This window comes from Myxine glutinosa, chromosome 4, assembly GCF_964187855.1.
Source record: "Myxine glutinosa chromosome 4, kmMyxGlut1.1, whole genome shotgun sequence".
Lineage (NCBI taxonomy): Eukaryota > Metazoa > Chordata > Myxini > Myxiniformes > Myxinidae > Myxine > Myxine glutinosa.
The window spans coordinates 112,382,484-112,405,387 of NC_136264.1; the positions used below are offsets into that span (position 1 = coordinate 112,382,484).

At 40.2% G+C, this 22,904-nt stretch overlaps 1 pseudogene; it reads left to right on the forward strand.

The window, feature by feature from the left end:
• The window catches only part of LOC144891642 (uncharacterized), a 30,941-nt pseudogene extending 18,556 nt beyond the window's left edge, over positions 1–12,385 (forward strand).
• The last annotated feature ends 10,519 nt before the right edge of the window (positions 12,386–22,904 follow it).

Here is a 22,904-nt window from a genome sequence, read left to right on the forward strand (position 1 = left end):
TAAAAGATTGAGTGTATTAAAGCAAATAAATCAATCTCAACGCACCGAAGAGGAAATTAAAGAATTAACAACTCTTATGAAGATAATAGTTTCAAAAATAAGAACGTCAATGTCTTCAATTTCAGAGATTTAAACGAGAAAGTGGTGAAGAAGAAGAAGAAGAAGAAGAAGGAAAAGATTATGTGATTGATGATGTTGGTGTCATTGACTTTAGTTAGTTTTTATTTGTAAATAAATGGAGGAGAGAGTGAAGGCATTCCTTAGGATTCTTTATGTTTTAAAAATAAAGATTGAAATGTATATGTTGAAAACCAAAAAGGTTTTGATACTCTGTCGGAATTTTTCTGATAAATAAATATGAGTTATTGTCTCAAATGTAAAAAGAAAACTAAATCTAAAAATATCTCTTATGTTAAAGCTAAAAATAATAGAGTTTATCAAAAAGGAATATGTCAAGTATGTGGCTCTAAAAAGTGCCAATTCATCTCTCCTAAAAGAGGAGGAGACATACAAAAGTTTCTGTCAGGAAGTAAATTTACAACAACTGGAATTCCAGGGGAATTACACCTTCCAGGGTATTCTTTCTGTGGTCCAGGAACAAACTTGGATAAAAGATTAGATGAGACTGACAATCCTAAACCTTGGTCTAAACCTACAAATAGGGTTGACGAAGTGTGTATGAAGCATGATATTGCTTATGGGAAAACCACTACGTTGACTGAAAAACATAAAGCCGACAGCGAAATGTTGTATAATTTGTCTTTGATACAAAATCCAACGTTGAGAGAGAAAGTTGATAGGTTTATTGTGAGAAATTTGATAAATGCTAAATTGAAACTTGGTCTTGGTTATTCCTCAAAAAACTATTAGGCTCTAATGATGTCATCAAGACTGAGGAGCTTTTGGCTGAAGAATTACACAAACCTATAATCACAAAGTTTAAAAGAAGGAAGGTTTATTCTAAATACACCGACCACATATGGTCCGCTGATTTAATTGAATTGAATAATGACAGGGGATACAGGTATGCTTTAACCGTTATTGATTTGAGGAGTAGATTTGCCTGGGTTGTCCCTTTAAAAAATAAAAGGGGTGATACTTTAATGTTAGCCTTTAAGCTAATATTTGATCGGGATAAAAGGAAACCAAAGAAGTTATGGACTGATGAGGGAACAGAGTTCTATAACAAAATATTCATGAAATTTCTTAAGGGGAAGGGTATTAAATTATACAGCACCTTTAATGAAGGAAAGGCAGTTGTTATTGAGCGTTTTAATCGTACTTTAAAAGAGAAATTATATAAAAAATTCACACAACTCGGTTCTCAAAAATGGGTGTATTTAATTCAGGATATTGTAGATAATTACAATAATACAGTTCATTCATCAACACAATCAAAACCATCAGAAACATTTACAAAATTAGAATATGAAAAGGAGATTAATTTGAGAAAGCCCAAGTTTAAAGTTGGTGATATTGTAAGAATATACAAATGGAAAAGTCATTTTGAGAAAGGTTATACACAAAAATGGACTCGTGAATTATTTAAAATCATTGATGTAATGGATACAGTCCCTTGGACCTACAAATTATATGATTTAAATGGAGAAGAAATCTTGGGTTCATTTTACTCACAAGAATTACAAAAAACACAAGTAAGCAGATAATACCCTTGAAAATAATAAATAAATAAATAAAATGTAATGGGGATACGTTTTTAAATCTGTGAACCCCAAACACAGAATCCCACAACTTTTTAGTTGGGGCTTAACTTTTGTGTGTGTATAATGGGGATACGTTTTTAAATCTGTGAACCCCAAACACAGAATCCCACAACTTTTTAGTTGGGGCTTAACTTTTGTGTGTGTATAATGGGGATACGTTTTTAAATCTGTGAACCCCAAACACAGAATCCCACAACTTTTTAGTTGGGGCTTAACTTTTGTGTGTGTATAATGGGGATACGTTTTTAAATCTGTGAACCCCAAACACAGAATCCCACAACTTTTTAGTTGGGGCTTAACTTTTGTGTGTGTATAATGGGGATACGTTTTTAAATCTGTGAACCCCAAACACAGAATCCCACAACTTTTTAGTTGGGGCTTAACTTTTGTGTGTGTGTGTATGTGCGAGTGAGTCATAATAATATACAAACCCTAACCCAACCCAAGCCCTAACCCAACCCCATCCCTAACCCAAACCCATCCCTAACCCAACCCATCCCTAACCCAACCCCATCCCTAACCCAACCCCATCCCTAACCCAACCCCATCCCTAACCCAACCCCATCCCTAACCCAACCCCATCCCTAACCCAACCCCAACCCTAACCCAACCCCATCCCTAACCCAACCCCATCCCTAACCCAACCCATCCCTAACCCTCACATTCAAAATCCCAACCCTAACCCAATCCCATCCCTAACCCAACCCCAACCCTTACCCTCACATTCAAAATCCCAACCCTAACCCAACCCATCCCTAACCCAACCCCATCCCTAACCCAACCCCATCCCTAACCCAACCCCAACCCTAACCCTCACATTCAAAATCCCAACCCTAACCCAACCCCATCCCTAACCCTCACATTCAAAATCCCACCCAAACCCTAACATAATCTTTCTTTTCTTCTTTTTTAAATACGTATTTCTTTTTTTTTTTTCCTCTTCCTCCAATTCTGTCTTTCAAGGCTTTTAAGTTTGAAGAAGTAGAAATGGGAAGAAAGAATTTTCCAGCATTTTCTTCCTCGAACTTTCTTGATATTGCTTAAATCAAGCGTCATTAAATAAAGAACATTGTTCATTGCTTTAGAATCCAAAGAGTCTCCAAGAGGAACCCCACAGGTAGAGTCTCCAAAATAAAACCAACTTTCCAAGTTCCCAAGGTATAACCACATTCCTGTTGAGCCTCCAAGATAGGTATCACATTCCGAGTCATCAAAACAAAACCCCCATTCAGAGTCTCCAAAACGAAACCAGTTTTCAAAGTCTCCAAGGTAAAACTCTTTTCCTAATTTTATGAAATTTAGTGAGTCTCCAAGGTAGGCTCCACAGTTAGAACCATCTAGGCAGACCTCATAATTAGTTTTTCCCAAATTTAGTGAGTCTCCAAGGTAGGCTCCACAGTTAGAACCATCTAGGCAAACCTCATAATTTGTTTTTCCCAAATTTAGTGAGTCTCCAAGGTAGGCTCCACAGTTAGAACCATCTAGGCAGACCTCATAATTAGTTTTTCCCAAATTTAGTGAGTCTCCAAGGTAGGCTCCACAGTTAGAACCATCTAGGCAGACCTCATAATTAGTTTTTCCCAAATTTAGTGAGTCTCCAAGGTAGGCTCCACAGTTAGAACCATCTAGGCAGACCTCATAATTAGTTTTTCCCAAATTTAGTGAGTCTCCAAGGTAGGCTCCACAGTTAGAACCATCTAGGCAGACCTCATAATTAGTTTTTCCCAAATTTAGTGAGTCTCCAAGGTAGGCTCCACAGTTAGAACCATCTAGGCAGACCTCATAATTTGTTTTTCCCAAATTTAGTGAGTCTCCAAGGTAGGCTCCACAGTTAGAACCATCTAGGCAGACCTCATAATTAGTTTTTCCCAAATTTAGTGAGTCTCCAAGGTATAACTCTTTGGCTGGGTCATCAAGGTAGAACTCGTTCAGTGGGTTTTGTTTTGATAACTCACAATAAGTATCATCATGGTAGAACTCTTTTTCAGGATTTTGTGGATCTCCAAGGTATAACTCTTTGGCTGGGTCATCAAGGTAGAACTCGTTCTGTGGGTCTTGGTTGTTCAAAAGATCTTCAAACAAAAAAATAACTTTATCCCAAGTTGTGTTAAAAGTAGAATTTTCATTTCGTAGCTCAGATACAATTTCCTCCATCGACAAGAGGTTCGAGTCCAGTTCATCAATCTGAAGGTTGAGCGCTACACAGGTAGTAGGACTCCAAGGAATAGCAAAGTTATCCCATTCCATTTCGGCATAGGAGTCCATTCTCAAGTGAAGCAGAAAGCGTGTTTGAAAAAGCCTGTGTGGTCGGTGCCTTTTATAAGAAGGGCTGGGTGTGTGTCATTTCCTGTGGAAATTCCCTGGGCGTGTCTTAACTGGAAATGATGTGATGGAAATTCCCTGAAAATGATGTTATGTATTACCTGGAAATGATACAATGCTGAAGAGTTTATAAAGTGGGTGGGACTTAGCAAAAGTGGGCGGAGCTTAGCAAAAGTGGGCGGGGCATAGCAAAAAGTGGGCGTGGCTTAACAAAAAGTGGGCGGGGCTTAGTAAAAGGTGGGCGTGGCTTACCAAAAAGTGGGCGGGGTTTTTCCAAAAAGTGGACGGAGCTTAACAAAAGGTGGGCAGAGCCTACCAAAAAGTGTGTGGCACTGGAGGCGCTCAAATAAGAACATTGAGGGAGGTTTACCATTTTATCTTAGCTCAGTTAAAATATCTTAATAAAGAACCAAAGTCAAACATATTTTTTGTTAATATATTAGATGGTGAAGAGAGTTGTAGGAGAATTAAATTATTTCCCACGCATAAACAAATATTTGTAGGGTCGTTGTTTGAGTGGGTTATATTCACCAGATGATATTAAGAGTCAAAGGTTAAAAGGTCCATAAGGTCAGAAGGATCACAGGTGTTTAAGTGGTCTAATGAATAAGGATAACATGTCAAAAGGTTAGAAGGTTCGTAAAGAACAGGGTGAGAGAAATAGAGGTCTTTAGGGTCAATATGGAAGTGAATGGGTCAAAGATTAATCTGCCAGATGATATGTAGAAGAAGGATGATAGGTCTATAAGAGAAAACAAATATTTGTAGTGTTTGAGTGGTCTAATGAACAACATTAAGGATAGGTACTACAGACAAAAGGTTCATAAAGATGAGGGTGGGAGAAATAGAGGTGTTTATGATTTTTGAAAAAGACAAGGGGGTAAATGACATTAGATAGGGATTTCCCATGTTAAACGGAGGTGTCCCAGAAGCAACATTATTACACTACTGACGGACATACGGAGGGACGGAGTGCAAACCTATAGTCCCCTCCGGTTTACACCGGAAGGGGACTAACAAGTGCAGGTGCAGTCCGTTCATCCATTGTCGTTCGACGTGCATTCACAGCTCGTAGGTCTTGGTGCTCTAAACCAGACTCTCAATCACGTGGTGGTATGTATACCTGTTAGTGATGGACACGAGTTGTTTCACACTCAGGGTGATTCACCAATTTATGCGACGTCCATGCAGGCGACTCATCGCCAGCATCCTGAACAAATTCCGAAACACGCAGGTGTGTACTTCTTAATTCTTCGATGCAGGCATAAAAAATCCGACATAAACGCAGCCATAGATGCCGCAGCCATAGATGTTTTTTTAATTCATTAATTTTTTTCATAGATTTTTTTCTTTCATATATGCTTTTTCAATCCAAGTCGATGCTCAGATGTGTATTTGCTCAGAAATGTGAATCATTAATCCTATTAGTTGGAAGAAGCCCATACACGTAATGAATCATTGTTGGGGTTTTTTGGAAAAAATATTTTGTTCTTGGTTTTTCAACTTTTTTTTCTCTAAAAGGTTGAGGCTCATGGAGGAGTATTTGCTCAAAAAATATGATTCACAAATCCTTTTATTTAGAATGTATATGTCCTCAACTGTCAAAAATCCTACAACAATGCCGCCATTGGGAGGAGGCCCCACAAATGTATTGGTGTAACGTTTTTTAATTTTCATATTTTTGTCACTGAATTATTTGTAACGAAGTTATAAGAGCATATAATGAGGCTCATATCAAGAAAATAATGATATAACATAGTAGTACAACAACATTTATGTGGGGCCTCGAAGGCCTCAGGCCTGCATTCGTGTCGGATTTTCGGGTTATAATTGAAGTAAGCCTCCGAGGCCCAATCACTACATGCAAGGGTAAAATCATCCAAACTCCTGCCATAACTAACGCTTGGAAGACAATTGCAAACCACCCAGTGTAATATTTGCTCACGAACTTGTTTTGGAAGTTTGGAAGAGCATAGCACATCAGAGAGAGAGAGAGAGACATAGCTCCCCTTTACCGGTGCATTGCCCCTCCATTTTTATCTCATATTTAAATTAAATTACACAATACAAACGGGGATGAGGAAACTCTGTGTAAGTACAAACGCTTTCGAGAGACGTCTTTTTTTCCTTCATTAACACGAGATTTCCAGGAGGTTCCTTGGTAATGGATGTCAAGCAAGGTTTGTTGTAAATTCAGTTTATTTTTTCAACACAATTACAGATTTTTTTTTTTTTTTTTTAAAATACTGAATCGAGGCTCGTGAAAGAGCTGACAACTGCGAGGGAAAGACAGTACAGGGGGACCGCGAGGGAAAGACAGCACAGGGGGACCACGAGGGAAAGACAGCACAGGGGGACCACGAGGGAAAGACAGTACAGTGGGACCGCGAGGGAAAGACAGCACAGGGGGACCACGAGGGAAAGACAGTACAGTGGGACCACGAGGGAAAGACAGCACAGAGGGACCGCGAGGGAAAGCCAGCACAGAGGGACTGCGAGGGAAAGACAGCACAGAGGGACCGCGAGGGAAAGACAGCACAGAGGGACCGTGAGGGAAAGACAGCACAGAGGGACTGTGAGGGAAAGACAGTACCGTAGGAACACGAGGGAAAGACAGCACAGAGGGACCGCGAGGGAAAGCCAGCACAGAGGGACCGCGAGGGAAAGACAGTACCGTAGGAACATGAGGGAAAGACAGCACAGAGGGACCGCGAGGGAAAGCCAGCACAGAGGGACCGCGAGGGAAAGACAGCACAGAGGGACTGCGAGGGAAAGACAGCACAGAGGGACCGTGAGGGAAAGACAGCACAGAGGGACTGTGAGGGAAAGACAGCACAGAGGGACCGTGAGGGAAAGACAGCACAGAGGGACCGCGAGGGAAAGACAGCACAGAGGGAGCGCGGGGGAAAGACAGCACAGAGGGACCGCGAGGGAAAGACAGCACAGAGGGACCGCGAGGGAAAGACAGCACAGAGGGAGCGTGGGGGAAAGACAGCACAGAGGGACCGCGAGGGAAAGACAGCACAGAGGGAGCGCGGGGGAAAGACAGCACAGGGGGACCACGAGGGAAAGACAGTACAGGGGGACCACGAGGGAAAGACAGCACAGAGGGACCGCGAGGGAAAGACAGTACCGTAGGAACACGAGGGAAAGACAGCACAGAGGGACCGCGAGGGAAAGCCAGCACAGAGGGACCGTGAGGGAAAGACAGCACAGAGGGACCGCGAGGGAAAGACAGCACAGAGGGACCGTGAGGGAAAGACAGCACAGAGGGACTGTGAGGGAAAGACAGCCCAGAGGGACCGTGAGGGAAAGACAGCACAGAGGGACCGCGAGGGAAAGACAGCACAGAGGGAGCGCGGGGGAAAGACAGCACAGAGGGACCGCGAGGGAAAGACAGCACAGAGGGACCGTGAGGGAAAGACAGCACAGAGGGACTGTGAGGGAAAGACAGCACAGAGGGACCATGAGGGAAAGACAGCACAGAGGGACCACGAGGGAAAGACAGTACAGTGGGACCGCGAGGGAAAGACAGTGCAGTGGGACCGCGAGGGAAAGACAGCACAGGGGGGACCGCGAGGGAAAGACAGCACAGAGGGACCGCGAGGGAAAGACAGCACAGAGCGACCGTGAGGGAAAGACAGCACAGAGGGACCGTGAGGGAAAGACAGCACAGAGGGACCACGAGGGAAAGACAGTACAGAGGGACCGCGAGGGAAAGACAGCACAGAGGGACCGCGAGGGAAAGACAGCACAGAGGGACCGTGAGGGAAAGACAGCACAGAGGGACCGCGAGGGAAAGACAGTGCAGAGGGACCGCGAGGGAAACACAGCACAGAGGGACCACGAAGGAAAGACCACTGATTGCTTTGCTTTGTCATTCGAAGTAAAGTACGTACAATATGCAGTTTTGAAAATGCATGTTAATATTTGATCATATAACCTGTATGATTGTGCATGAGATTTTAAAGGAAGGCCATTTCATAAAGATTCCATTTTTTTTTAAACCGTTACATTTTCATTAGGTTAACGCTTTGCATGACATGATGCATCATCTGGTGAATTGCACGTTTTCCAGGTGGGAAATTGCTTTGGTGCGAGCGTATAGGTGCGAGCAGTTGGTGAGGCGTTTGCTTTGACATCCAGAAAGTTCCACACCATGGTGGTAAGTGCCAATTACTTTGGGCAAGGAATGTATACCTTGACATCGATCAACATGGAAGGCATCTGTGTTTCTTTTATCTTATATTTTCTAAGTTTATGGAGGCATTTTTTTCACAGATTATCATATGAATAATATAATAGGCCTTTGCTTGCTCTTTCTTTGTCAGTGATCTGTGCGATATTCTTTCTTGAATATAATGGTCCACTCGTGTTCAAAAATATTGGCACCCTTGCACTTTTTTTCAAATAACACAGTTTTCTCGAAAAATATGTTGAAATTGACGAAACTATTTGGTCTCCACGATTATTTATTTAACTGTTAATATTACAGAACCTTTGTTTTTGATTCAGAACTTAATCTGTCGCTTTAAATCAGAAAATAGAAATTTTAGCACAGCCTTTGGACAAAATAACTGCAGTCAAGCGCTTCCTACACCTCTCTACTGGCAGTTTGTCCCACTATTCTCATGCAAACTTGCTCCAGTTCTCCCAGATTTGAAGGGTGTCTTCTCCCAACTGCTGTTTTCAGATTTCCCCACAGGTGTTCAATGGGATTTAGACCTGGACTCATTGCTGGCCACTTCAGAACAGTCCAGCGTTTTGTCTTGAACTATTCCTGGGTGCTGTTTGAAGTATTTTTGGGGGCATAGTCCTGCTGCAAGACCCATGACCTTCGTTGGAGACCCAGCTTTCTCACAATGGGATGAACATTGTGCTCCAAAATGCCTTGGTAATCTCCTGAATTCATGATGCCATGCACACATTCAAGGCACCCAGTGCCAGAGGCAGCACAGCAACCCCAAAACATCACTGAACCTCCTCCATGTTTGACTGCAGGGAAGGTGTTGTTTTCTTTGAAAGCTTCATTTTGTTTTCTGTTAACATAGAGATTATGTGCTTTACCAGAAAGCTCTAATTTGATCTCATCTGTCCACATGACATTCTCCCAGAAGGATTTAGGCTTGTTCAGGTTCGTTTTGGAAAACTCCATTCGGGCTTTCTTATGTCTATCTCTCAGCAGCAGTGAGGTCTTCATGGGTCTCCTTTCATTGAGTTGGTGACGAATGGTGCGAGTTGACACTGTCGTACCTTGTGTCTGAAGGTCAGTTTGAATCTGTTTGGCAGTTGATATAGGTGCTTTCTCCAACATTGAAACAATCCTTCGCTGCAATCTTCGATCAGGTTTTCTCTTGCGGTCACGTCCAGGGAGGTTGGCTACTCTATTCCTGATAACATTGTGTACGGTGGACACAGGAACATCAAGGTCTCTGGAGATGGACTTGTAGCCTTGAGATTGTCCATGCTTGGCTACAATCTTGTGTCTGACCTGCTCAGACAATTTTCTGGTTTTTGTTGTTTTCTGGTTTTCGAGAAGCACTGAGTCTAACAACACCTCCCCCCCCTCCCCACCCCCATCCCCCAACGTGGTAAAGGCTCAATAAAGCTCCGAATGTTCCCTTCACGGTGCACACGAAAAACGCGACCGCCCGTCACGACGCCAGTCCAAAAGGTTGAAGAGGGTGTGAAGAGACAAGCACCTCGACCTATCTTTATTCGCACACTAATTAGGCACGATGAAGACTCGGTCAAGCACACTACGTGACAACACCTTCAAGCTCTATGAGCAAGTCTTGGTGCCTTTGTTTGGGAATCTGAAATTGATTGGTAAATGCCCTTTAATCATCACCAGGGAAATAATCACCTCCGCGGAGGTTTCGTGAATGGAATATATTTGTCAAAAGTTATTCACGACGTGTAACGTATCATTGTTGTGGTGTAGGGAGGTGGTGAAATTTGAATGATCGCTCATTAAAAAGGGTTTTTGTAAATGATTTTTAATAGGCTAATTGTCTGTTCTCTCTCTCTCTCTCTCTCTCCCTCTCTCTCTCTCTCTCTCTCTCTCTCCCTCTCTGCTGTTTCTCCTTTTTTTGTCTTATTCAGTTTTATTTCAACATCACAAAGGACAAACTGGGAAGAAGTTGAACACATGCTCATTGTGTCCTAAGGATTTTGCACACTCGTGCACATTGAGACAAAATTTGTGAAGAATCAGCACAAGCGTTGTAAGGATTTTGTGATTATCAGCAGCAAGTCAAAAGGATCAAATGGAGATGGACACATCAAGTTGTGGGAGGACTGCGTTGCACCTGCTGAAACCTGCGAATGAAGATAACAACCAACGAGGGAAGTTGTACAAGTGTTATGTGTGTTCAAAGGTTTTTAATCAGTTATCAAATTTAAATATACATAAACGAATTCATCCGGGGGAGAAGCCGTTCAAGTGTTCTGTGTGTTCAAAGGTTTTTAGTCATCCATTAGCCTTAAATCAACACAGACACATTCACATTGGGGACAAATCATTCACATGTTCTGTGTGTTTTGAAGATTTTCGTTTTTCATCAAGCTTAAATAGACACAAACTAATTCACACGGGGGAGAAGCCATACAAGTGTGCTGTGTGTTCTGTAGATTTTCGTCATTTATCAAGCTTAAATAAACACAAACTAATTCACACGGGGGAGAAGCCATACAAGTGTGCTGTGTGTTCGAAGGTTTTTAATCAGTTATCAAATTTAAATACACACAAACTAATTCACGCGGGAGAGAAGCCATACAAGTGTTCCGTGTGTTCTAAGGTTTTTAGTCGTCCAGTAGCCTTAAATAAACACAGATACATTCACATTGGGGGGAAGCCATACAAGTGTGCTGTGTGTTCTGAAGATTTTCGTCATTCATCAAGCTTAAAGATACACAAACTAATTCACACGGGGGAGATACCGTACAAGTGTGCTGTGTGTTCGAAGGTTTTTCGTCATTCATCAAGCTTAAATGAACACAACCTAATTCACACGGGAGAGAAACCGTACAAGTGTGCTGTGTGTTCGAAGGTTTTTCGTTATTCATCAAGCTTAAATAAACACAAACTAATTCACACGGGGGAGAAACGGTACAAGTGTGCTGTGTGTTCTAAGGTTTTTCGTTCTTCATCAAGCTTAAATAAACACAAACTAATTCACACGGGGGAGAAACCGTACAAGTGTGCTGTGTGTTCGAAGGTTTTTCGTCATTCATCAAGCTTAAATGAACACAACCTAATTCACACGGGAGAGAAACCGTACAAGTGTGCTGTGTGTTCAAAGGTTTTTCGTTATTCATCAAGCTTAAATAAACACAAACTAATTCACACGGGGGAGAAACCGTACAAGTGTGCTGTGTGTTCGAAGGTTTTTCGTTATTCATCAAGCTTAAATAAACACAAACTAATTCACACGGGGGAGAAACCGTACAAGTGTGCTGTGTGTTCGAAGGTTTTTCGTCATTCATCAAGCTTAAATAAACACAAACTAATTCACATGGGGGAGAAACCGTAGAAGTGTTCTGTGTGTTCTCAGGTTTTTAGTCGTCCAGTAGCCATAAATCAACACAGACACATTCACATTGGGGACAAACCATTCAAATGTTCTGTGTGTTCTGGAGGTTTTCGTCATTCATCAACTTTAAATACACACAAACTATTTCACACGGGGAGAAACCGGACAAGTGTTCTGTGTGTTCAAAGGTTTTTCGTCAATCATCACATTTAAATACACACAAACTCATTCACATGGGGGAGAAGCCGGAAAGTGTTCCCAAGTGTTCCGTGTGTTCTAAGGTTTTTGGTCGTCAATTAGCCTTAAATGAACATAGACACATTCACATTGGGGACAAACCATACAAGTGTGCTGTGTGTTTGAAGGTTTTTAATCAGTTATCAAATTTAAATAAACACAAACTAATTCACATGGGGGAGAAGACACCGCACACTAGAAACTCACCCACATGTGGAGATAGCAGCCAACAACACAAACATACACACCTATACATGCATATATGGACACGCACACAATCACACAAACACAACTCACACACACACGAAGGTGGATACTTTGAGACCTGGGTTGCACCTTCTGAAACATGTGTAAGGGATTTCATTCGAATCTCAGTCTAATTAGGGGCAATATGACCCATTTGCCTCCCTAGCGTCTGACTGTCTTGTTTTGGGAAGCTGTTGACAAAATCTTTGTTTGACCTTGCAACAACAATCTTTTCTTATGAGCAGCTCCCCGCCTGCCGAGCCTTTCTCCTTGCTACAATCTGTGAAACTGGGGAAATGTTTTGAGTTCCTTGTCCTTTGAATAAAAGTATGTGAAGCAGAATACAAATTGTGATTCCTTGAGATGTTGAGATGAGATAACACAGCCCCCCTTCTGGAACCGTAGCTCCCGCAAGGTTCATTACAGGTGCTACCCACCCAGTCTTGCAACTTACTGACTCACACTTAATCAGCCTATGAAATAAATCAGGAGGGCTGTGCGAAGTGAGCCATATCGACTTACCTGTTCTCCATACCGTTCTACCCCCTTAAGCAACAACTTACATTTCAAATATTTACAATCATTAGAATCCTCGTTCGTAACTCCTGGGGAGGAAGAGAAAAACAGCAACACACACAAACTTACGTTAACCACAAAACTTATCAACCATTGCAAAATTTCAATAAAAACAACATACCCCTTCCTTCAGACCACGTTCCCCCGTGGGTGCCACAATACCAAATGTTACCTGCGGGGCCATCCCAATGGGCCCCAAATTTCCACGGGCCCTGTCCTGGTGTTACAGGTGAGTGACCTGGCTCGGTGGATTTCACCCTCATTCATTCACACAAATCCCTTACCCATTCACACACGTTTCAAAAATCAACAAAGCACAAAGGCATCAAAGCACGCATTTCACCACCCTGAAGGACCATGGCAAAGATGTCATCACACATGTGTGTGCGTTTCTACGAGGCAGCGGGTAGGTACCGTATAAGCAAGACGGTGGGGGCGCTTGAGGCTGTGGTACGTGTAATGGTATTCTTGGAGAATTATTAACAATTACTGGTGTTATGTTACTAAAACTTCAAGGGACTCGGTTTAGCAAAATCAATGTTTTATTCACTTTTGAGAATTTGTTGTATACTTGAGAATTTGTTGTATACTAAGCCGAGATCTTTAATGAGGCTTTGTTCCAGTCTTTGTTGAAGCTTGTTTGGTAGGTCTTGGTTGAAGCTCGGTCTGTAGGTCTTTTGAAGCTCGTTCAGTTGTTGACCAGTCTCCAGTTGTTCCCCGTCCACTCTCCTCTCTGCTCGCAACTTTCTCCTGGTTTTAAAGCCCCAAACTCCTTTGATGTTGCAGAGCATGCAGGGTGTCCCTTATCCAAAACCTTATTTGGCTCTCTCTTGGCCAGCTAGTACTTATTTCTGTTCAAGAGGTCAAATACTCTGACCTGCTGAGGAAGAATTTGCAGCCTGCAGTGAACTGAACATAGGCTATTTTTCTACACAGATGGCAGTCCACGAGCGTTACACATTTTTGTCTGAAATTAACTCTCCCACCCACCTGCTAGTTCTATGCACTTTACTCATTCGTAAAGTAAAACATATACTACTTTACACACGATCACATTGAGATATATATATTTTAGCAATACTGTCAATATGAATATTTATTCCCTGACAATCCCCAGTTTTTCATTTATGTTTATATTAACCATTAATCTAAACATTACCACATTTAAATATTCAAAACACTAATCTGGTAATTCAATTTCCTAAGGCATACACCGTCATTCTGGAAGAATTTTGATCACAATACATTTCCTTGTTCATTGACTCTTTCTATGTTGATAATTCAATTCAACTCATTTGCATAAAGATCACAAAACATTTCACCTTCATTGACTCTTTCTATGTTGATAATTCAATTCAACTCATTTGCATAAAGATCACAAAACATTTCACCTTCACCAAAACGCAATAATTTCAGTTCATCAAAATAATAAAGCATCTGCAACATTTGGCAAAATATTTGCCTTTAATCAAATATTGACTTTCTTTGTTTGAAAAAAGGGGCGGATCACTTGTGTTTGGAATTTCAGCATAAAACATTTTTCTCCTGTTGTCTTCATCACACCTTCACTATTTGCATAGGATTTTCCGCTGTTGTGATAGCTGGGCAGAGTCAAAGACTGACCCTGCTCTCCATGCAGCATCCTTGCCACTCTTGCTGTGAGCCATAGTAGATTTGAACAAGGCCTCCATCCAGTTGTAGTCGACTTGCCTCCTCACTAATCGTGAGCATGGAGCAAGTATTGATGTGATGTTGATTTGTCAACAAGATGTGGAGCAGGGATGCCGGATGCATCCGCAATGATGATGTTGGGACCATGGTACTCAGTTGCCCATGGTCCATACCAGGAGCCCACAGCAGAATCGTGCACAGCTGTTGTGAAGGAAAAGGCAGTCGTTCGCTTGCAGCTCCATGCTGGCTCCCCGGAAGTTGGTGAAGTAATGACACACGTCACCGTATCCCGTAAACGTTGCAGGTAAAATATCGTCGTCCTGCAATTGCTGATGTGATGAATGTTCGAGGTATTTGAACACAAGTAAGTGATCGCCCTTTTCCATATGTTGCAGTGTGACCCAGACAAATGGTCACATAATTTTCCCTTGGTGAAGGTAAACATCCATCTTCCAAAGGAGCATTTCTTCATCATTCTTTGAGAAAGAGGGTGTATGCCAAGATTAACTTCATTTTCACAAATTTTCCTTTTTCAAACTTCTTCCCAGATGTCGTTATCACTCCATTTGGGATATGGTCTTGTCTTTCCTTTACTTAGCCACATTTATATCTGCTCTCCACACAGATTGAATCAGATGGGGTACATTGTAACATGAAATCACTATATTTTATAACAACTTCACACGAATAATATTCAAATCAGACATGTGTTTTACACTACTAAAACTAAGAATAGCATCCACAATTGCTTTCAGGTTCATATAATTCAAAAAATTAAACACATGCAGGTGTTGTAACTCAACTCAAAGAAAATAAATGCATTAATAATGATTATATATGATTTAAATCACAAACAGGAATATCTAATTCCCAACAATTCTTGCAAACAAGCAAACTATGCCTAATGTGTTATTAGCATAGTCCTCCCCGCTTTTTGTTTTTCTTTAACAGCGTAACTTGTGGTGATATGAGTTCATTGATCTTATAAAACGGACATAGTTCACAACAAGTTGTTATGCCCTTATTTTAAATCTACTGTATTCATTTTCAACATTACTTGATTCAATCGTTGAATCTCAGTATTCATGTCGCCATAGAAGTCTTCCTCTTTTGTGGTTCCACATTCATTTCCTCATTTGTTGCTTTGTTTATTCCCTCTTTTGTGGCTGCTTGCACTATCATAGTGTTGTTTGTTATCTTATTCAAACCCACCGTCACTAAGGTTTTCAAGCAAGCCACTACTAAAACTATTGCCAATATAAACACTAATCCAATAAACAAATATTGGAGTATCTCAGCTGCTACTCCTCGTATTTGTTCATACCTATAACATAATTATATGTCAATGACATTCAACATTATATACCAAACTAACAACTTCTTAAAATGTGACTAAAGAAAAATCCCTTAATCTATAACATAAATCTGATTATTTGCCTTATCCTGATGCCCCTATCTCCCGGGGTCCATATTTATTTCTATTGTTATCAACTTCCTATGATCTGTGAATTCGTTCCAAAATACCACAACCATAGGTTTTAACAAAGCTCTACCAAACTATTTCCAATGTGAACTCAAAATACTAGTAAAACAATCAATTTCAAAGAATTAACTTCAAAGGGTCAGCAAATTCATTCTATAACCAGATCTAATTTTCCCATCCAATAGTTTGCCTTGACACATGTCATATTATAACATTTTAATAAACCTTCAGAAATGTTGCCCATCGCAACAACTTCCCTTTTACAAATAGCCATGTGTAAATTACGTAGTGAACGACAATTTTCTCTCAATGTGTTTGGCCTAAATGGCCGCAAAAGTGGCTAACACAAATTGAGGATATTATCCCTATCACATTCATTTATAGATTCATTTGGTTGTAATTCTCACTTTTCCCACTGCTATAAGGAAGAACAGTAGCTCTTATAAGTCTTTGTAATATCTCATTAAATTTACCCAGCATTGAAGAATTTATTTACTATCCATTTCCCTTCTGTTTACCAGTAACATTGTTTAAACTGCATAACTTAATTTGATAAATCCCATGTGTACAGCTACCACTTATTGAAACCCCTACTTTTGTAGAAAATATCCAAATACGTGGTTGTATACCCCCTTCAACTGTTGCTCATCCATTCCTATGCAACTTAGTGAATACTACTGACACCAGTATGCCAATATAGGTGTGGCAGATTAACAAAATATGTTGCAGGTACACGTAACATCGTGTTCTGAGTGTAAAAAAAACATAACAGCGCGTTCACGTCTGCCCCTCGGTTTTAAGATTCACAATGCATTTCGTTGTAAAACTCACAATAGTTCAATGCAACAAAATTTTCTTTACTATCTGCCCATATCATCTATGCCTAAGACACATCCATACATACAGCACAATTTATATGCTGATAAAGGTCAAGTTTATATATGTAAAAATCCATGACCAGAGTACTCTGGAAAGTCAGTGTAAGACCACTTCCAAATTTGACTAATTTTGTACTCATTTTGTTTATGAAGCTCCTATCCATAAATAGCTGTTATTCTCATATAAATTCTATCAAAAATGGAATCCCAAAATTACTCACAATTCTACTATTAATTAATGGCCGCTCATAACCTAGCACATCACATCCGTATATTCCATCGCCCTTGACAAAAGAGATAATGTTCATAATCAAATTATATTCCTATTTTATTTTACGAATTTTCTGGCTATTCTTATAAGATTGACACACAAAACAAAAAAACATTGACACACAAACATACACAAACCCAAGCATTATGTATATTTGTTTGCATTTGAACCATCATTAACAGATCAAGATGGGTGTCAATTGCATTTCAATTTCGTAAAATTTATCCTTTAATTTTAGAAACGCTAATACACAAATAGACAAAAAGTTTATTTTTTAGAAAACCCCTATAATGTCACATTGAAATTACCCTTTTTGGTCCCACAATAATTTATCCAAATTGTACAAATTTACAAATTGTACAAATTTTACAACACCTCTATTTACATGTCAGTCGACCACTGACCTATCAGCATGCAAAAAATAGTCCAAAATGCCCACCTGCTGATCATGTGATGCTCGTCACTTGGTTTCCAAAAAATTTTGCAAAGCAATGTTCCACACTTTGGTAATTGTTTTGTTGTAAAAAATTGTTTCGCCCAAAATACTCCCTAAAACCACATTTATAATTGGCAAATATGAGGCTTCCAGAATGAACTCTAATTCTGGATCTTTTAATTCATGTTCCAAAAAAAATCCAATTTTGGCATTTTAATCAATTAATTATTAATTCGCTAATAAGCAAAAGTAAAATTCATTCTTGCTCCGAAAAATTTTTTTTTTTTTTTAGACAAGAAGCATGAACAATTATTCATGTTGGTCTGTTGGCATTTGGGATCTGCAGCAATGAAGGCCTAATCGTTATCTGAGGTACCAGTAAGCACTGGTACCCTTGAACCTGGTTTGTCCTATGAACTAGTCTTCCTATTTGAATATGGACAACGTCGTTTCCAGTGTCCCATATTTCCACACTTGTAACATCGGTTTCTGTCATTGCCTGATCTGCCCACCTGTTCACTTGTATTTCTGGGCTGCATCTCCAGATCCCTGAGTTGCCACTGCAATCTCTGGTTCTCACCTGAAACACGAAAAAATTCTCTGTACCGTCCTTTTTGGGGAGACAAATGGGAATCAGATGGGACAACTGTCACTTTTATTCCTATGTTCGAGGGCAGTTGTGCATTTATGTCCTCTAATGTATCCTGCATCGTTTTTATTTTAAGTTCTAGGTCCAATATACGTCCTTGCTGTGCCCTATTCCTGGATTCCATATCCCAATAATGGAATGCAAGCCAGTCTACTGTTAAATTATGTTGCTTCCTGGCTTTCAATTCTTGTCCTAATCTCTCCAATCGACTTCGCTCAAATGTACCATCTCTTGGAAACTCCTTATCATGTCCCTTTGTCCACAAATACCAATTTTCAACCTCACTAATCGCCTCTTCACCATATCGGTCATACATATAATATGCACAAGTACCTTTTTTTGGAATATCTGGGTGTCCTTGTGTATTCTTACAAGCTGCATTCCCCATTCTGCCTGTATATGAATAACACTCAGTATTTACTCAATGTACCAGAGAACTACCAAGACTACACTTTAAATTACACTTGTACCCCCTGTCAATTTCCTAGCTTATTTCCTATAAGCTTGACTCCGTAATCGTCCAGGAAGTGTCTCTCCACCTTTGCAATTGATGACTTCAAGTGATTGCCAGAGAGTCTCCCTGTTCTGTGGCTTTTCCCACACCCCAATCTCACTGATCAGTGTTGCAGATGAGTCTGGATCAGTAAGTCCTGTTAAGGGGGGGTCAAACAAAAATAACCACATAATATAACAAATAACCACTAGACTCACCACCTCGCTCATCATCCCAGGTTGTCTGCACATTGATGTTTTGCAAATGTCTCAAAGCTTCTTTCTTGAGACCGCACTTTTTATTCATCCATCAATTGACTTGATTAAATTAAATTTAAATAAATCAGATCAGATTAAATTAATCAGATCAAAATCAATCAGATCAATCGGATCAGAATCAGAATCAATTCAAATATGCAATTTCAATCAATTTACCAACATTAATCAATAAAATCCTAATAATAATACATCATATATGACAATATCAAAAGTCACATTTATCAGTCTGATAACTCTATATCTAAGCCTGTTCCCAATGTAGGCAAAACAGTTCCGTCCGCTGGCGGAGGTATTCGATCATGTCGGTCGTCACCTCGTACCCATACCTTCCGCCAATTGACAAATAACCGTTCTGCCTCTGGATCATATCTGACATATTTGTTCAATCCTGTGTGGTCATTATCTATCTATAATTCCAGTAATCTCTGTGTGTGTGTGTGTGTGTATGCGACCGCTGTTTCTCGACAACTACCGGTCTGATATACTTGAAACTTGCCAGGTATATTGCTGGTGACCTGAGGATGTGCCTTTTCAAGGTTTCATATTAATCGGACAAGTAGTTACCGAGCTATGTCCAAAAAACGATTCAACCAATCAGAGAGCAGCGAGCTATCACGTGTGCCGAACGTGGCGAACAGACTCTGCCTCGGACGGCACATTTGAGAGCGTATTCATTTTTTTCACGTTGGCAAACTATGTTGCCGCTATGTTGGCGTTAAACTATGTTTTAAAACTAATTAAAACTAATTTGCGATTCTTTCGCTTTCCTGCGCGTTTGTGCACGCTATGGCGATTTCTTTACCAAACTCCGCAAGCCGTTCACTTTGGACCAAACCATTTCATGTAAATAGAGGGGGGGGATTGTCACCGTACTCGCAAGCCGTTCGCTTTGGACCAAACCATTTCATGTAAATAGAGGGGGGGGATATAATTTTAGATATATATATAGTACGGGCATGCCCTAGTATCACAAATTAAAGTTGAACAACCACTGAAGGCAACTCAACCCTTCATTTGTGAGACAATCAGCGAAAATTGAACCGACAGACATGAGCCAGTCCATTGGGCAATGTCTCACATGTCACGTGCCACATGTCATGTGTCACATGTCACACGTCATGTGATGTCACATGTCATGTCATGTGTCACCCACCATGTCTCACTTTGCAAGACACTCAAAGTTCTTGACAATTAAAATGGTGTAAGATTCCTGAAATGTGTACCAATGAATGGCAATTCATAAACATAGTCATACCATAATCATCCATTGCAGAAGACAAACATTTCCTGTATCAACACATCCACGTGGTATAATCAACAATGAAACAGTTATCATTAACAAAATTTGAGAATGAACATCAATAATAATCAACAATATGACAATCATGATGACAATGATGAATCTCATCAACAATGAGAGAAAACAATGAGAACTATGAAAGGTGAAAACAGGTAAAAGACAGGTAAAAAAGGAGTAAAAAGAGGAGGAAAGAGGGGAGGAAAAAGGGTGGGGCAAGGGAGTAGGAGGAGTGGCAGGATGCACTGAAAGAGGAGAAAGCAAACAAGGGAGGAATGAGGCTGGGGGGGGGGGGGGTGGGGGGCTCCCTTAGGGGTATTAATACTATGCGAAATACGACACTCATTGTTCAGTTAACCTAAACCTAACCTAACCTAACCTAAAGTTAACCTAAAGATAGCTGTGTATCATTGGCCGCACTCATGACTCCCTTACAAGGCTGTGAGAGATTATATGGTAAATACTGTCTCCCTCTCGAACTTCTGTGCGAGCCATTACACTCATCTGTGTATTATTTAACCATTCCAACTGTGTCGTATCATGGCACTCATCACTTTAACACTATGGGGCCATATTTTTTAGGGAGAGGGAGAAATTTAAAAAATGAGAATGAAAAACACATACCCACACACACAAAAACACATAAAGCCACATAATGAGGTGATATGCGAAATCAACATGGGATCCAATGGGATATGCAATCCCATTCAATCCCATACAATCAACGATCCTATACATGCCTCATACAATCAGTAATATAACATGATTTGGAGGGGGTGGATAATGGTAGAATGAAGTTAGGGTTAGGATTGGGTTGGGGTCAACAAATTCATGTACATGTAAATTCATTCATGTATAAACAGATCACAATATATTTCATCATTGGTTTCCCTCCATTTAATTGCCTTGCCAAATGTCATAATATCTTATATCAATAAATTCCCTTTTTAAAATATTAAAAAGACAGATGAAATATAAAATGATCAAATGTACATTCCACGGTTCTATTTTTTTAGAGATTCCGGATCACAGTAGCATGGGATTGGCTCTCATTAAATTTCATCTTGATTGAAGGATTTTTAGCTGTGGTCCAAGATGGCCGCCGCCATAAAAAATCCTAAAAATATATATATTTTTTCTAATCAGGATGTAAATATACAGGTAAAAAGTAAGTTTGGAGAGAAAAAAGGAAGGGGAAAGGGATGCAGAAGGGAAGAAAAAATGGGGGGGGGTTTGGATAATAGTTAGATGGGGTAAGGGTAAGGAGTTAGGAAGGAGGGGGGGGGAACGGAAGGAGGGAGGGGGAAAGGGCGGGGGAAGGTTGGGGGGTGTAGGGCAAGAAAAGGTGAAAGAGGTTACATTAAAAAAATCGCTTCTGATCCCATATGTAAAAGTGGACGGGACCAAACCGCAACACCAAGCGTTGCCATGGGCAACCTGCCTGCACGCATTTTACAACGTGCCTGGCTGGACGTGGAAAAGAATGCCTATTTTTGGACTGTCTGTCGACTCGTGCAGACAAATTGGCCTGGCGCGCACGCTAACACGTGTCAGATGAATTTTTATGACAATGCTTTTGTGACAATGCTCACAATGCTCACTGTTGTTACCACACTGGGAATGCATGTTTGAAAATCGAATCCAGCCGATTGTCCCTAGCAATGTATGCTGTATAAAATGCAGTTTTTTACAAAAATCGCTAATTATTAAAAAATCCTCAGATAATCGTGTTTAAAAAATCGCTTTTTCGCTTTAAAATCGCTTTTAAAAATCGCTTTAATCACTTTAAAAAAAATTTTTTTTTAAATCGCTGTTCAACTTGTGCGAGAGCATATCGACTCGTCCCTCGTGACCACATCAAAGAAGAGGCTCACCACAGGAAAAATATTGTATAAGTCTCAACCGTAGGAACCCAACAAATTTGAATCATCATACAAAAGGAATGGGGAGATATGTGACACAGACCATTGAACTGGAATCACGTATGAAATCAAATGAATTCACAAAAAGCATATTCATACACACAAAATATTTTCATGACTGGACGAATGCAGCACCGTTTTCGCTAACGTCCCGGGATTCGTTAGTGGCTCTTTGCACTCGTAGAATGTACCGAAAAAAAAAATTCAAATTACAGAAAAAAACAAAAAAAAACAATTTTTTTTTTTTTTTTTTAAACATTTTTATCGTCATGATTTCTGAAATTAAAAAAATCGTACAATAATTATACAGTATATACCATATCAGTGGTCCTTCATGAAAGCACAGCACCTTTTCTAAAGACAAAAGGCTTTAGTGGATATTTGTGACGGTCCATGGCACCATCCCTGAAAAATGCGTATACAGAAATTTTGGAAGAAAAAGAGAAAAGAAAAAAAATTGTCATGATTTCTGAAACCTGTTAAAGGCCTCGTGTTTTTTTTTTTTTTTTTTTTTTTCTCTTCCCACATATCAACAAACATACACAAAACTCAAACACTGAACTATTTTGCGCAGATTAACATCAGACTACACAGATAACAAACAAAAGCTTACCTTGTTCTGTGGAGTTGACTCCCTTACGGGCCACCACTTCTTGGAGAATTATTAACAATTACTGGTGTTATGTTACTAAAACTTCAAGAGACTCGGTTTAGCAAAATCAATGTTTTATTCACTTTTGAGAATTTGTTGTATACTTGAGAATTTGTTGTATACTAAGCCGAGATCTTTAATGAGGCTTTGTTCCAGTCTTTGTTGAAGCTTGTTTGGTAGGTCTTGGTTGAAGCTCGGTCTGTAGGTCTTTTGAAGCTCGTTCAGTTGTTGACC